Below are 14,450 nucleotides of genomic sequence, written 5' to 3' on the forward strand. Positions count from 1 at the left end.
CTAGGACAGAACTACTCAGGGCTTGCTACACATATAAAGGGGCTACTGGAAGTTACCACAGTTGGGTACATTCTCTTAGGGTGATGGGGTAGTAGGATTGGATGAAGAAGTAAGGAAGGATTTTTTTACTTGAGTTCCTCCAAAAGCCAACCTTGGGCAAGGGCTTGGGTGCAGATAGTTTATTTGGGAGGTATGTTAGTCAAGTTTTGTCAGAGAAACAGAACCAATAGGATGGATGGATAGATGATAGATAGATGATAGGTAGATAGATAGATAGATAGATAGATAGATAGATAGATAGATAGATATGGAAGTGGCTCGCATGATTATGGAAGCTGAGAAGTCCCATGATTTGCTGCTGCAAGCTGAAGACCAGGAAGACTAATGGTGTAATTCAGTCTGAGTCCAAAGGCAGGAGAAAATGAGATGAGATCTCTGCCCCAACTCAACAGTGAGGCAGGAAGAAAAAAGGGCACATTCCTTCATCTGCTTTTTGTTCTATTGGGGCCCTCCATGGATTGGCTGATGCCCACCTACACCGGTAAAGACAATCTACTTTGCTGAACACCAATTCTAACACTACTCTCATCCAGGAATACCCTCACAGACACACCATATCATGGCCAGTCAAACTGATGCATAAAATTAAGCATTACAGATGACACCAGGAAACCCAAGTGAGGGAGTCAGGAAATGAAGCAGGGGAGGAAGAAAAGCAGATAAGGACAGCATTCATGAATGAGTTACCACTATGGACAAATGGTGCTCAGAGGTGCTGGGAACCTTTGGAAAAACCATGTGGAACACACCCTCAGAACTGTCCCACCAAAGGAGGAGGAAACTGGGAAATTTATCCACCAACTCTTAGACCCCTTTGGTTGAGACTTATTCCAAGTTGTTGAATCCTTGACACTTACAGGTTGCCCTACAAGTGGGTTGACCAAGCTCATGGGGTGCTGAAAAAAGCCTCCGGGAAGGAAAGCAGAAAGACAAAAATGCTTGGGTGGGAAGTTTACAGTATATATGGGAACTGTCCACCGTAGCTACAGGTGAATGCAATGGCCAAGGGAGCACCAGTTGGGGCATCTACAGCATCTGCTACGAATAAATGCCTTGAAAAACTGTCATGACTCAAGACACGGTGAAATATGAATCCATTTTAGAACCCAACTTTTATTTGTTACAGGGAGCAAAGTAGCATTATAATGTGATTGCTTCTAAAACTGTGTTTCATAAAATGAGCATCCAAAATTGTGCTCCAAGGGGGCTCTGGGTAATTATAGTCATCTGCCCTTTTTAAAAAACTAAAAAATAGAAAGTAATTTATTTATTTATCTGAAAAAGAGAGAGCGCACACGTGCATGCAAGTGGGGGAGGGGCAGAGGGAAAGAATGTTCAAGCACACTCCCTGCTGAGTGCAGAGCCCCACAAGGGGCTCAATCCCAGGACCCTGAGATGGCGCCCTGAGGTGAAACCGAGAGTTAGAAGCTTAACCGACTGAGCCACCCAGGCACCCCCATCTTTCCTCTTAAAAAGAACTATTTCTTAATCCAGTTTTCCTTAGCCATATGACAACTGTGATAACTTTAGCATACAATATAACATGAGTCAACAGTCAAATGCATCATAAATTAATGCCAGCACTAATACAACATTTTGGTTACCATATCTGTTACAGAAGAATCTAAATGTGTTAATACCATCCGATAACTCTGCCCTCAAGTTTTCCAGGCCATTTAATTATTAAATTTCTCTTTTAAAAGGGATCCCTATTGTAAGCAATTCAGACTTTGGTGGATGTCAGGGTTTTTTTGTGAGGTCACCAGAGCTTTTAACCACTGCCTAAAGTGCATCCTGTGCTGATTAACATACCTCGGATTAACTAGATTTAGCATGCGGCAATCATACTCCATTCAGTAGGGCCCATCTCTGGTGAATCGTGGACATTAATGACATTTGCAAGAGCTCAAATATTATATAATCACTAATTACATTCTGCGCAATTAGTGGAGGCTCATCAGTGTGAATCACTAATGGCTGATCGCCCTGTTCTCTCTGGAAAGAAATAGACAGTCTGCATAATTTTCTGATTGTATTAGCATAGACACAAACGCTATTAACGAACTTTGGCAATCCTGAAGAGCTCCACGTCTGTGATGGACAAAGGCAAGAGGCTCGGTTTGATGGGCACAGACACTTCATTTTGAACCTCAAAGCCATGTGTTTGTGGTTTGTTGATGTGACTCGTTCACTTCCCACCTTCCAAAAGGAAAACACACACAGCATCCTGTCCAGCCGACAACTAAAGAACATGCAAACAAGGTCAGTTTAAAAAATTAAAAAATACACCCTATGGACATTTATTGTCTTTAGCTGGTTTACAGAGAGCCAAGATCTAAGGATTTGTGGGATATTCAAATATGAAGCTGGTGACAAAATAGGAGGAATACATCTGAAATAGTAAAGACCTTATCTATTTCTTTTAACCCTCTATGTCCTGGGCCAGTGTATCAGTCTGCCCAGCCTGCCATTACAAAGTACCAGAGACTGGGGGGACTTCAACAGCAGAAATTTATTTTCTTATGCTCTGGAGTGAAGTCCAAGATCAAGGTGGCAGCAGGTTTGAGTTCTCCTGAGGCTTCTCTCCTTGGCTTGTAGATGGCCACCTTCTCAGCATGTCCTCGCAGGGTTATTCCTCTGGGCACACGCACATCTCATGTCTCTCCATGTGCCTTTCAAATTCCCTCCTCTTATAAGGACATCAGTCATATTGGATTAGGGCCCAGCCATACGACCTCCTTTCACCTTAATTACCTCTTCGATGTCCCTATCTCCAAGGACATTCACTTTCTGAGGTAATAGGGGTTAGGGCTTCAACATATGAATGGGGTGAGGGGACACAATTCATCCCACAACAGTCAGGATATGCACAGACTATGACTCTTCTAACCCAAGAAGTTCTGGCTGGAAGATTGCAGCAAAACTGGGCCATGTGAAAGTCTTAAAGGCATGCTTTGGTGAGCGTTACGCTGTTCAAAACGGCAGTCCACAGCCACACGTGACTACTGAGCACTTGAAATGTGGCAAGTGTGGCTGAGGAACTGAATTTTTAATTTTATGTCATTGTAATTAATTTTAGAACTAAAGTAACGTAAAACAACTTTATTGTTTTAGTAGGGACACATTTCACTTCAACTATCAAAAATTTAGTGTCCTGATTGAGATGTGCTGTGTGAAATACACACTGAAATTTGAAACTTAGGATAAAAAAAATGTAAATATCTCACTAGTGATTTTTTATTGATTATGTGTTGAAATGAAAATATTTTTAATATATTGATTAAATGAAATACACTGTTAAAATTAATTTCTTTTTTTTTACTTTTTATAATACGTATACAAGAAAATTTAAAGTTACATGTCTGGTTTGCACTATATTTCTATTGGACAGCATTGGGTTAGAACTTCAGTCCTCCGACATCCCATGGCTGACCAAAGTTGAATCAGTGGATAAACTAAAGGGTAAATTCCTTTAGCTGAAATGATTAAAGTCCCATGCCTTTTTGTGTCCTTTGTACTAAGATTAGGATAACAGAAACCCACCATTACTTATTGGATTCTAATACAGTTGACACTTGAATAATGTGGGGGTTAGGGGTGTAGACCCCTCCACAGTTGAAAATCCATTTATAATTTTTGATTGCCAAAACCTACTAATAGCCTGCTGTTGACTGGAAGCCTTACTGATAACATAAATAGTCGATTAACATGTATCTTTTTTTTTTTGTAGATTTCTTTTTTCTTTTTTTTTTTACTATGATATGTTAGTCACCATACAGTACATCATTAGCTTTTGATGTAGTGTTCCACGATTCCTTGTTTGCGTATAACACCCAGTGCTCCATGAGATACGGTGCCCTCCTTAATACCCTTCACCAGGCTAGCCCATCGCCCCACCCCCTCCCCTCTAAAACCCTCAGTTTGTTTCCCAGAGTCCCTAGTCTCTCATGGTTCGTCTCCCCGATTAACATGTATCTTCATGTTATATGTATTATACTGTTGTGTGTGTGTATATATATATGTGTGTGTATATATATACGTATATATAGTATTCTTACAGTAAAGTAAGCTAGAGAAAAGAAAATGTTGTTTAAAAATCATAAGGAAGAGAATATAGATTTACAGGACTGTACTGTATTTATTGAAAAAAAATCCGTGTATAAGTGAACCCTTGCAGTTCAAACCCGTGTTGTTCAAGAGTCAGCTGTATATGATAAAAGCTCCCATTTTTTGCCGTATTTGTAAGTTTTCTCAATACTTTCAACATTAAAATCTTGTTATCACACACTGTATTTAGGAATCATGAATAATTTTCTTCATAATGAGAAAATTCTTCTTCCTAAATGACTCCGGCTACCCTGGTCAACCTCCTTTTTCTCCACAGTACCCTGGCTTCATTTGTCCTCCCAACCCTCTCATCGTTTTCTGTTTTTCTGTCCTCCTGCCTCAGTTGCTACAAAATTCTCAGATAAGGCATTTGATATCCTTTCCTTATTTCTATTTAACACAAGCTGAAAACCTGCTCTCGTTTCTTCATCTGCAAAGTGGAAAAGTCAGACTGCATTTTACATCTTAAAAATTAAGAATTCAAATTTAAAAATTCAAACAAAATAATTGTTTGATGTAAGTTTAGAATAACTGGTTAGTTGTCTTTAACCCTTTCTTAAGCAGCTTAATCTGCAAACGTCATAAAGAACAACTAACAAGCAACGGAGCAGACAGAACTTCTGGACACCTGACCCCATGACGCAGCTTGTCCTTACCCTATCCACAGCCTACCTTAGCCCTGAGTAGGGAATGTCTGAAATTCCTTAAATGATCACAGAGTTTGTCCAATATCACATACCCATTCTAAAATACAGGACATGGGGGCAATAAAAGAGATGTTTTTTGCCTTATCTCTTTGTTCTTTCTGGTGGTATCAATCAGCCTTTAGAAATAATGAAATCAATGCAAACATTTGTTGGAAGGATGCCCACTTTGAAGATCCTTTGCTACCTAACTATCTAGGTCATTTACATGGATCCCAGGGAGGATTTCAAAGAGTCTCTCACCCTTGTTGCTCAGATAAAAGGAAGAATCAGGTGTTAAGTTTGGTTGTGTGTTTGTGTGGTTTAACGTTTGATGAGGCTTCCGTTTCACACACACACGATTCCCATGTGACTCTTATTTTTCTGTCCTTTAATTGAAGTGATGCCAGTTGAATCAAAGGTGGAAAATGCATTAATATCCAAAACAGAAAAAATTATTTCCAGCCAGAAAAGTGACATATAAGTTTCTCCTCTCATATGCATAAAGCAAATGTTTTTCTGTGTATGTAGTAGCAACAATACATGGCAAAGAGGTTTCAATTAGAAAATGCAAGGGGGAAAAGGTTGGTTAAAAAAAAGATTTACCTACCAGAACTTAAGAGGGAAAGATAAGGAAAGGATATACATGAACCAAATCCTCATGCAATATACAGAAGTAGTTCAGTAGAAAATATGAAAAGATTTAAAAAATCAAGAACTTGGGCGCCTGGGTAGCGCAGTCGTTAAGGCGTCTGCCTTCGGCTCAGGGCGTGATCCCGGTGTTCCGGGATCGAGTCCCACATCGGGCTCCTCCGCTGGGAGCCTGCTTCTTCCTCTCCCACTCCCCTGCTTGTGTTCCCTCTCTCGCTGGCTGTCTCTCTGTCACATAAATAAATAAATAAATCTTTAAAAAAAAAAAAAAAGAAAAGATATTTGGTCTAATTTCAGTCTTTTTAAATTTGTTGAGTCCTGTTTTGTGAGCTAATGGATGATCTTTCCTGGAGAATGTTGTGTGTGCCCTTGAGAAAAATGTATAGTCTGCTTCTATTGGGTGGCATGTTCTCTGCAGGTCTGTCAGTTCCATTTGGCCTAAAGTATAGTTCAAGTTCAATGTTTCCTTTTTGATTTTCTGTTGGATGATCTATCCATTGTTGAAAGTGGAGATATTGAAGCTCCCTGCTATTATTGTATTGTTGTCTATTTCTCCTTTCAGCTCTGTTAGTATTTACTTAATATATTTAGGTGCTTTGATGTTGGATGCATATATGTTTATAATTATTATATCCTCCTGATGAATTGACCCCTGTCTTATTATATAATGACATTTGTCTCTTTTTAAAGTTTTTGTTTTAAAGTCTATTTTGTCTGATATAAGTATAACTACTTCTGCTCTCTTTTGGTTTCCATGTGCTTGGAATATATTTTTCCATCTCTTCACTTTAAGCCTATGTGTGTCCTTGAAGCTGAAGTGAGTCTCTTCTAGGCAGCACATAGTTGGGTCTTTTGTTTTTTTTTTTAATTCATTCAACCACTCTATGTCTTTTGAATGGAGCTCTTAATCCATTTGTACTTAAAGTAATTGATAGGTAAGGACTCACTATGGACATCTTGTTAATTGTTTTCTGGCTATTTTGTAGTTTATTCCTTTCTTCCTCTCTTGACACCTTCCTTTGTGAACTGATGATTTTCCATAGTGGTATACTTTCCCAACCTTGTGTGTGTTTGGAGTTTTTATAGGTGGTTACCCTGAGGCTTACTTAAAATCTTACAGATATACCAGTATATTTTAATTTGATAACAATTTAACTTCGATCTCACATAAACTCCAACCTTTCATTCCTCCACACACACATTTTATGTTTTTATGTCACATTTTATATGTTTTTATATTTATATTCATATTCATTAACAAATTATTGTAACTATAGTTATCTTTAATACTTTCGTCCTTCAACCTTTATACTAGAGTTAAGTGGTTAACATACCACCTTATTACAGTATTCTGAAGCTGACTATATACTTGCTTTTTGAGTGTGTTTATTTTTGTATGTTTTCATGTTACTAGTTAGCATTCTTTCATTTCAGGTTGAAGAGCTCCTTTCAGCATTTCTTGAAAAGCAAGTCTTGTGGTGATGAACTCCCTCAGCATTTGTTTGTTTGGCAAAGTCTTTATCTAGCCTTCATTTCTGAAGGACAACTCTGCCAAGTACAACATTCTTGGTTACCAGTTTCTTTGTTTCAGCATTTTGAATATATCATCCCAGGAAATCTACATTTAAAAAATGATCCTTGACCCCCTACCTCACACCATCCACAAAATTAACTCAAGATGAGTTGTAAATCTAAATGTGAAATCTAAAACTATAAAGGTCCTAAAAGAAAATGTAGGAGACTATCATCATGAACTTGGAATAGGCAAAGATTTCTTAAACACAATAAAAACTACGGACCATAAAAAGAAAATGATAACGTGAACCTCATCAAAATGTAAACTTATATTCATCAAAAGACACCATTAAGAAAGTGAAATGGCAAACCACACACTGGGAGAAAATATTCTCAAGTTGTACATCTGTCCTAGTCCATTTGGGTCGCTATCACAAAATGTCACAGACTAGATAGCTTAATTTTTAAGATTTTATTTATTTATTCATGAGAGACAGAGAAAGAGTCAGAGGCAGAAGGAGAAGCAGGCTCTCTGCAGAGGAGGGGGACCAATGTGGGACTCAATTCCACGACCCTGGGATCACAACCTGAGTGAAGGCAGACACTTAACCAACTGAACCACCCAGATGCCCCAGACTAGATAGCTTATAAAGAACAGAAATTTATTACTCATAGTACTAGAGGCTAGGAAATCCAAGATCAAGGTGCTCATAAATTCATTGTCCGATGATGACCCACTTTCCTATGCCTTCTCATTGTGCCCTCACATGGTAGAAAGAACTAGGGAATTCTGTGGGGTCTCTTTCACAGGGGCACTAATCCCAATCATGATGGTCCCACCCACATGACCTAATCACTTCCCAAAGGCCCCATCTTCTAACACCATCACCTTGAGTTTAAGATTTCAACATATGAATTAGGGGAGGGGGGAGGATGCAAACATTCAGACCATAGAAATATCTGACAAAAGACTCACATACAGTTTATAAATAACTCCTGTAAGCCAAGAAAACAGTCAAATAAACAAATTTTTTAAATGGACAAAAAACTTGAACAGACCCTTTCAAAAGAATATATCCAAGTGAATAATGAGCATATAAATGGGATATTATTCATCATCAGGAAACCACATGACATACCTTTAGCCAGACCGCTCTTTTCATCTAAGGACTATTCCTAGAGAGGGACACAGCTGAGAACTCCCAGCAACTGAGAAATAGTGCTTCCATCTTGAAAAGGGGATTTGGGCAGCAGCATCCATAGGTAATCTCAAAATCTCAAAAACATATTGCATGAAAGAACCAGGTACCAAAAATAAAAAAAATAGGGGCGCCTGGGTAGCACAGTGGTTAAGCGGCTGCCTTAGGCTCAGGGCGTGATCCCAGCGTTCTGGGATCGAGCCCCACATCAGGCTCCTCTACGAGGAGACTTCTTCTTCCTCTCCCACTCCCCCTGCTTGTGTTCCCTCTCTCACTGGCTGTCTCTGTCAAATAAATAAATAAAATCTTTAAAAAAAATAGATCACTATATGATTACATATAGATGACATTCAAAAGTAAGCAAAACTAACCGATGTTAAAAGAAATTTATAGTGGTTACCTCAGAGAAGGAGTATCGACTGGAAAGAGGAAACTTTCTAGGATGGTGAAAATGTTCCCTTATTAATTGGCAGTTACATGTACACACATATAAATTTCCATCACAATTTATGCATTTTACGGTAGGTAAATGACTTCTTTCTTCCTTGAATTAAAAGGCAAAGCACCTGAGATTGGGTTATAAAATCCAGCTAGGACAATTAGGCAAGGAAAAAAAATTAACACTTCAACAAAAATAAAACATTTAGTTACAAACTTAACAAAAGAAGTTTAAGACTTATATGCTAAAAACTATAAGACAGTGTTGAAAAAAGTTTAAGGATATATAATAAATTAAAAGACATCCTATGTTCATGGATTGGAAGGCTTAATATTTTTAAGGTGGTAGCACTTTTTAAACCAGTTTACAGATTCGATGCTTTCCCTGTCAAAATTCCAGCTAGCTGGTTTTTTTGCAGAAATTGACTGGTTCGAGTCCAAGTTCATATAGAAATACAAAGGACCACGGGGCGCCTGGGTGGCACAGCGGTTGGGCATCTGCCTTCGGCTCAGGGCGTGATCCCGGCGATCTGGGATCGAGCCCCACATCAGGCTCTTCCTCTATGAGCCTGCTTCTTCCTCTCCCACTCCCCCTGCTTGTGTTCCCTCTCTCGCTGGCTGCCTCTATCCTGTCGAATAAATAAATAAAATCTTTAAAAAAAAAAAGAAATACAAAGGACCAAAAGTAGCCAAAACAATCTTGGAAAATAAGAATAAAGTTGGAGGACTCACATATCCCAATTTTAAAATTACTGCAAAGCTGGATAACTCAAAATTGTGGTCTACTGGCATTAAGGGTAGACATACAGATCAATGGAATAGAATTGAGAACCCAGAAATAAACCTCTAACTTTATCATCAATTGATTTGTTAGAAGATTGATGAGACTAGTCAATAAGGGGAAGAACATATTTTTGATTAAATAGTGCTGGTGCAACTGGACAGCAACACACAAAAGGGTGAATTTGGACCCCTACTTCACAATATGTACAAAAATTATCTCAAAATGGATCATAGATCTAAATATAAGAGTTAAAACTGTAAAACTCTTTTTAAAATTTGTAACACTTGATTGGGCAATGGTTTCTTAGAAATAACACCAAAGGACAATCAAATTAAAAATACATATGTTGAACTTTGTCAAAATTAAAAGCTTTTGTGCTTCAAAGGACACTATCAAAAAATGAAAAGAGAACCCACAGAATGGAAGGAAATATTTTCAAGTCATGTAACAGCTAAGAATCTAGTATTCAGAATATATAAAAACCTCTTACAACTCAACAATAAAAAGACAAGTAATCCATGTTTAACAATCCATATTTATATACATATATCGTAATATATATTGTATATCATTGAATATATATATCATATATTATTGAATATATATGTTTTAACTAAATTCAAAATTTAAATTAAATTTCAAAATTATATATACACAATCTAATAATAAGAAGCAATCCAAAGCAAACAACACATCAAGTTAGCAAATAATGGAAATGAAAATATACATGATTCAAATATAGGAAGGAAGTGATTGGGATTAGATGGGAGGGAAGAAAGAGAGAGTAACAATATATTAGACTAAATATGATTATAAAACCATGCAAATAAACAAGCAAACAAATAAGAAAAAGTGTGTGCTATACTCACAAGAGAAAAAAAAATCCATTCAGATGATAGTCATAAACTTGTATACAACTCATAACAACTTCACAGGAAAATCTCATAAAAATAAAAGAGATGGACATAGCAGTTATTTTGACTACTTGCCCTGAGTAATATCCTGCTGCAAAACCATTAACAACTCACATAAATTTTTGAAAAATCTTTTTTAAACATAGTATATTAGTTTGCTAGGGCTGTCATAAAAAAAAAATACCACAAACTGAGTGGCTTAAACAACAGAAATTTATTTCCTTACACTTCTGGAGGCTGGAAGTCCAAGATCAAGGTGTCAGTAGATTTGGATTCTCCTGAGGCCTTTCTCCTTGGCTTGTAGATGGCCACCTGCTCCTGTGTCTTAACATGGTCTTTCCTCTGTGCATGTGCATTCCTGATGTCTCTCTGTCTGTCCAAGTTTGCTCTTCTTATAAGGACACCAATGAGATTGGATTAGGGCCCACTCTAATAACTTCATTTTACCTTAAATCACCTCTTTAAAGGCCCTGTCCTAATAAAGTCACATTCTGAGGTACTGGAGGTTAGGGCTTCAACACACTGATTTTGGAAGGATATAATTCAGCTCATTACACATGGGTAAGAGAGCAACCAAAATCCCCAGGAGCCAAAGCAAGTGAAATAGGATGACAGAGATAAGCACCCATTGAAACCATCAGCTCAACTGAAACCAAATGTCACTAACCGGTAGCAAAGAGCTTTCATTTCGATGACTTGCCTATAAATACAGAAGACAGGGCCCATACTAAATGGGGAATCAGAAACACCTCACATAAAACAGCATCTCACAGAAAATCATACCTCAGTAGAAGGCAAACTAGAAAAGAAAATCTCTCCCATATAAGTAGAAAGCAAAAAAAGTCCCTGTCTCAACATGGGCAATGAGCAAGAGGGGAAAAAAAAAAACCCTCCCCTGAAAATCTTTTCATAACCCAACCTTAATAAAAGATTGAGACCTAAATTTACACTTCCTTGGGAAGGGTTAATGTGTCCACATCTGATCCCCCACAGGTTGACCTTCTGGAAAAGGGATTGCTTCCCAAATATTTTGAAGGCCCTTGGACACAGTGTCTGATGTGATTTTGATACTCATGGAACCAAAGCCTCATCGTGGAATTCCAATTATATTGGGGCAGTTATAAGTAGTCTTGGCTAGGCTCATATGGGATTCACTGAATCCATGGACTTATCTAATAATATAAAATGGACATATTTGGTGGTTGGCACAATCCCCACATTGGTTTTTCTGTCCATAATGTGAGATCTACCATAGTGGGGAAGACCAAGTGAAATAGGCCCTCTGACATAGCTCCTCTTGCTCTTCATCAAGAGGTTACATCAGAAACAATATCGTGTTCACAGAAAATGGCAGAAATTACTAGAAAGAGGAATTACAAATTAAAGGAAAGAGGGGTTATTTCATTATATTCTCATCTAATTCATGAATCTGGCCCCACAAAACCAAGACAGACCTTGGAGGATGATCGTGAACTAAATTCAAGGTCATAGTCACAATGATAGTTATGCTGGATGTGGCACCTGTACACCAGATTAACATGCTTTGGTTACATGGCATGCAGCCATTGATTTGGAGGATGTTTTCTTTTCCATACTTACCAGGAATAAGAACCAGAGCAGTTTGTACCTACCCAATATGGACAACAGTATGCATTTGCAGGCTTGCCCCAGGGCCACTATGTAAACTCTCCCTCTCTTACACCTGGACTAAGTGCTCTAAGGCCCATAGAAACTTCAACTGGCTGGACATCCTGAAGAGCATCACATTGGTGTGTATCAACAACACTAAAGTTAATGTGACCAAATCACCAAGAAGAGGTACAATATATGTGCTCCAGACAATGTGAAATAAGCCCTATTCAGGAACCTACCCATCAATGAAGTTTTTAGTGGTCTGAAGCATGATGGAACATCCCCTTCAAGGGAAAGAACAAATTATTGCATCTTACATAATGCCTGGTAAATATTCCACATTTGGGAAACTTCTCCAACCCATTTACTAAGTGACACAAAATGCTGCCAGCTTTAATGGGGCTCAGAGCAAAAAAGGTGTCTGCAGCAGATCAGACCTGCTGCTTGGGCCATACAAACTGGCAGACCTGGTGATATTAGAGGTATACGTAATGGGAAAAGATACCCAGTGAAGTTTAGGTAAGTTCCAGTAAATAAATCACAATATAGACACTAGTGTTCTAGAATAAGTCAGCAGTACAGAATTTTACACCATCCAAAAAAACCCTGCTCCTTGAAATGTGGTATGTACATACAATAGGATATTATTTGGTCTTAAAAAGGAAAGGAATTCTGACGTATGCTGCAATACAGATGAGGCTTGAGCACATTATGCTAAGTGAAAGAAGACAGATGCTAAAGGACAGATGATATATGATTCCACTTTCATGAGGTACACAGAGTAATCAAATTCACAGAGACAGATAGTAGAATGGTGGTTGCCTGGGTCAGGGAGAGGGGAGAATGGGAAGTTACTGTTTAATGGGCACAGAGTTTCAGTTCTGCAGGATGAAAGGGTTCTGGAGATGGATGGTGGTAACGGTTGCCCAACAATATGAATGTAGTTATTACACACTGTATAGTTAAAAAGGGTTAAGACGGTTAACTTTATGATTTGTGTATTTTACTGCTATAAAAAAAAAAGATTGGAGGAAAATTGCTGTTGGCAGTCTTCTGGGGCAGGCACAGATTGAATACATGACAAATGAAGCAGCAAGTGACTCTGCAGCCAGAATAGCCTGCCATAAACTGGGTTCTATAAGACTCAGAGTGTTAAGGAAGGGAGGACCCAACAGTAATCCCTTGTAAGATGGACATAGCAGATACAGGATGGGGCATGAACAGGTTCACAAGGGCAGGTAATTACATAAGCAAGAGGCCATCATTCCATGCCATCCATCCCCAGTTTCTCTCCATAAGCTAATGCCTGAACCACATGGGTGGGTCTTCTGAGATAGAGGCATGTGAATGGACATATTGAAGTGAATATGAAATATAACAATTTTCATATTTCATGTTAATGTCCAACACGGAAAAGACAGTAAAATTCAGGTAGACAAAATGGCTCAGCCTTCCTCCATCATCAACTATTCCAGTGCTGGCAAAATAAGTATGTGAACTGAAAGGGAATGATGGCAGGTTTCGGGGTCATGCATGGGCTCAACAGAATGGGATCTCTCTCACCCTGGCTAATGCTGCTACTGAATGTCCAATATGCCAACCACAGGGACTAATGGTCCTATTTATGGCACCATTCCTCAAGGGGACCAACCAGCTGCTTGATAGCAGGTTAATTACGCTAGACCTCTCCTACTCTGGAAGGAGTGGCCATTCATCTTGACCAAAGCAACATACATTCCAAGTATGAGTTTGTTTGTCCTGTCCTCAGGGTCTTGGCTAGAAGCATGCTTATAGGGCTTACAGAGTATTTGATCTACCAACACAAGATCCCTCATTATGTCACATTGGACCAAAAGACCTACTTTACAGCAAAGGTGGTCCTTCAATTGTCTCATGTCTGTGGGGTCTACTGGTTCTTTTGCATTCAGTACCACAAAGAAACAGGCAGCGTGACAGAGTAGTTAAATGACCCTTTCAAGGCACAACCAATATGCTAGCTGAGAAACAACATCATGTAAGAATGGGTCTCTGTCCTCCAGAATGTGGCACATATCCTAAATCAATGGTGATTATGTAGTACTGTGTTTCCAGTAGGTGAAATCAATAGATCTGGAGTGAACATAGAAGTGGCCCCATACACCATCACTTCCAATGATTTACTTGGAGAATCTGTACTTCTATCTCTGTAATTCTAGGTTCTGTGGTTCTAGACATTCTGGTTCCCAAGAAAGGGAACACTCCACCAGGGGATGCAAGTGTCCTACTAAACTTTAAGATATGAACACCAACTTCGGGATCCTCATGCCAAAAGACTAGCAAGCAAAGAGATGGGTCACCATCCCGGCAGGGTAACTGACCCTGATCAGGAACAGGTGGGGCTGCTGCTACATAGTGGGGTAGGGAGGAACATGTGGGATACCCAGGTGACCCATTGGGTGCTTCTTAGCTTTTCCCTGACCAGTTTTGG

Source organism: Ursus americanus, chromosome 22 (genome assembly GCF_024610735.1).
Source record: "Ursus americanus isolate L20-20 chromosome 22, mUrsAme1.1.p, whole genome shotgun sequence".
NCBI classification, from domain to species: domain Eukaryota; kingdom Metazoa; phylum Chordata; class Mammalia; order Carnivora; family Ursidae; genus Ursus; species Ursus americanus.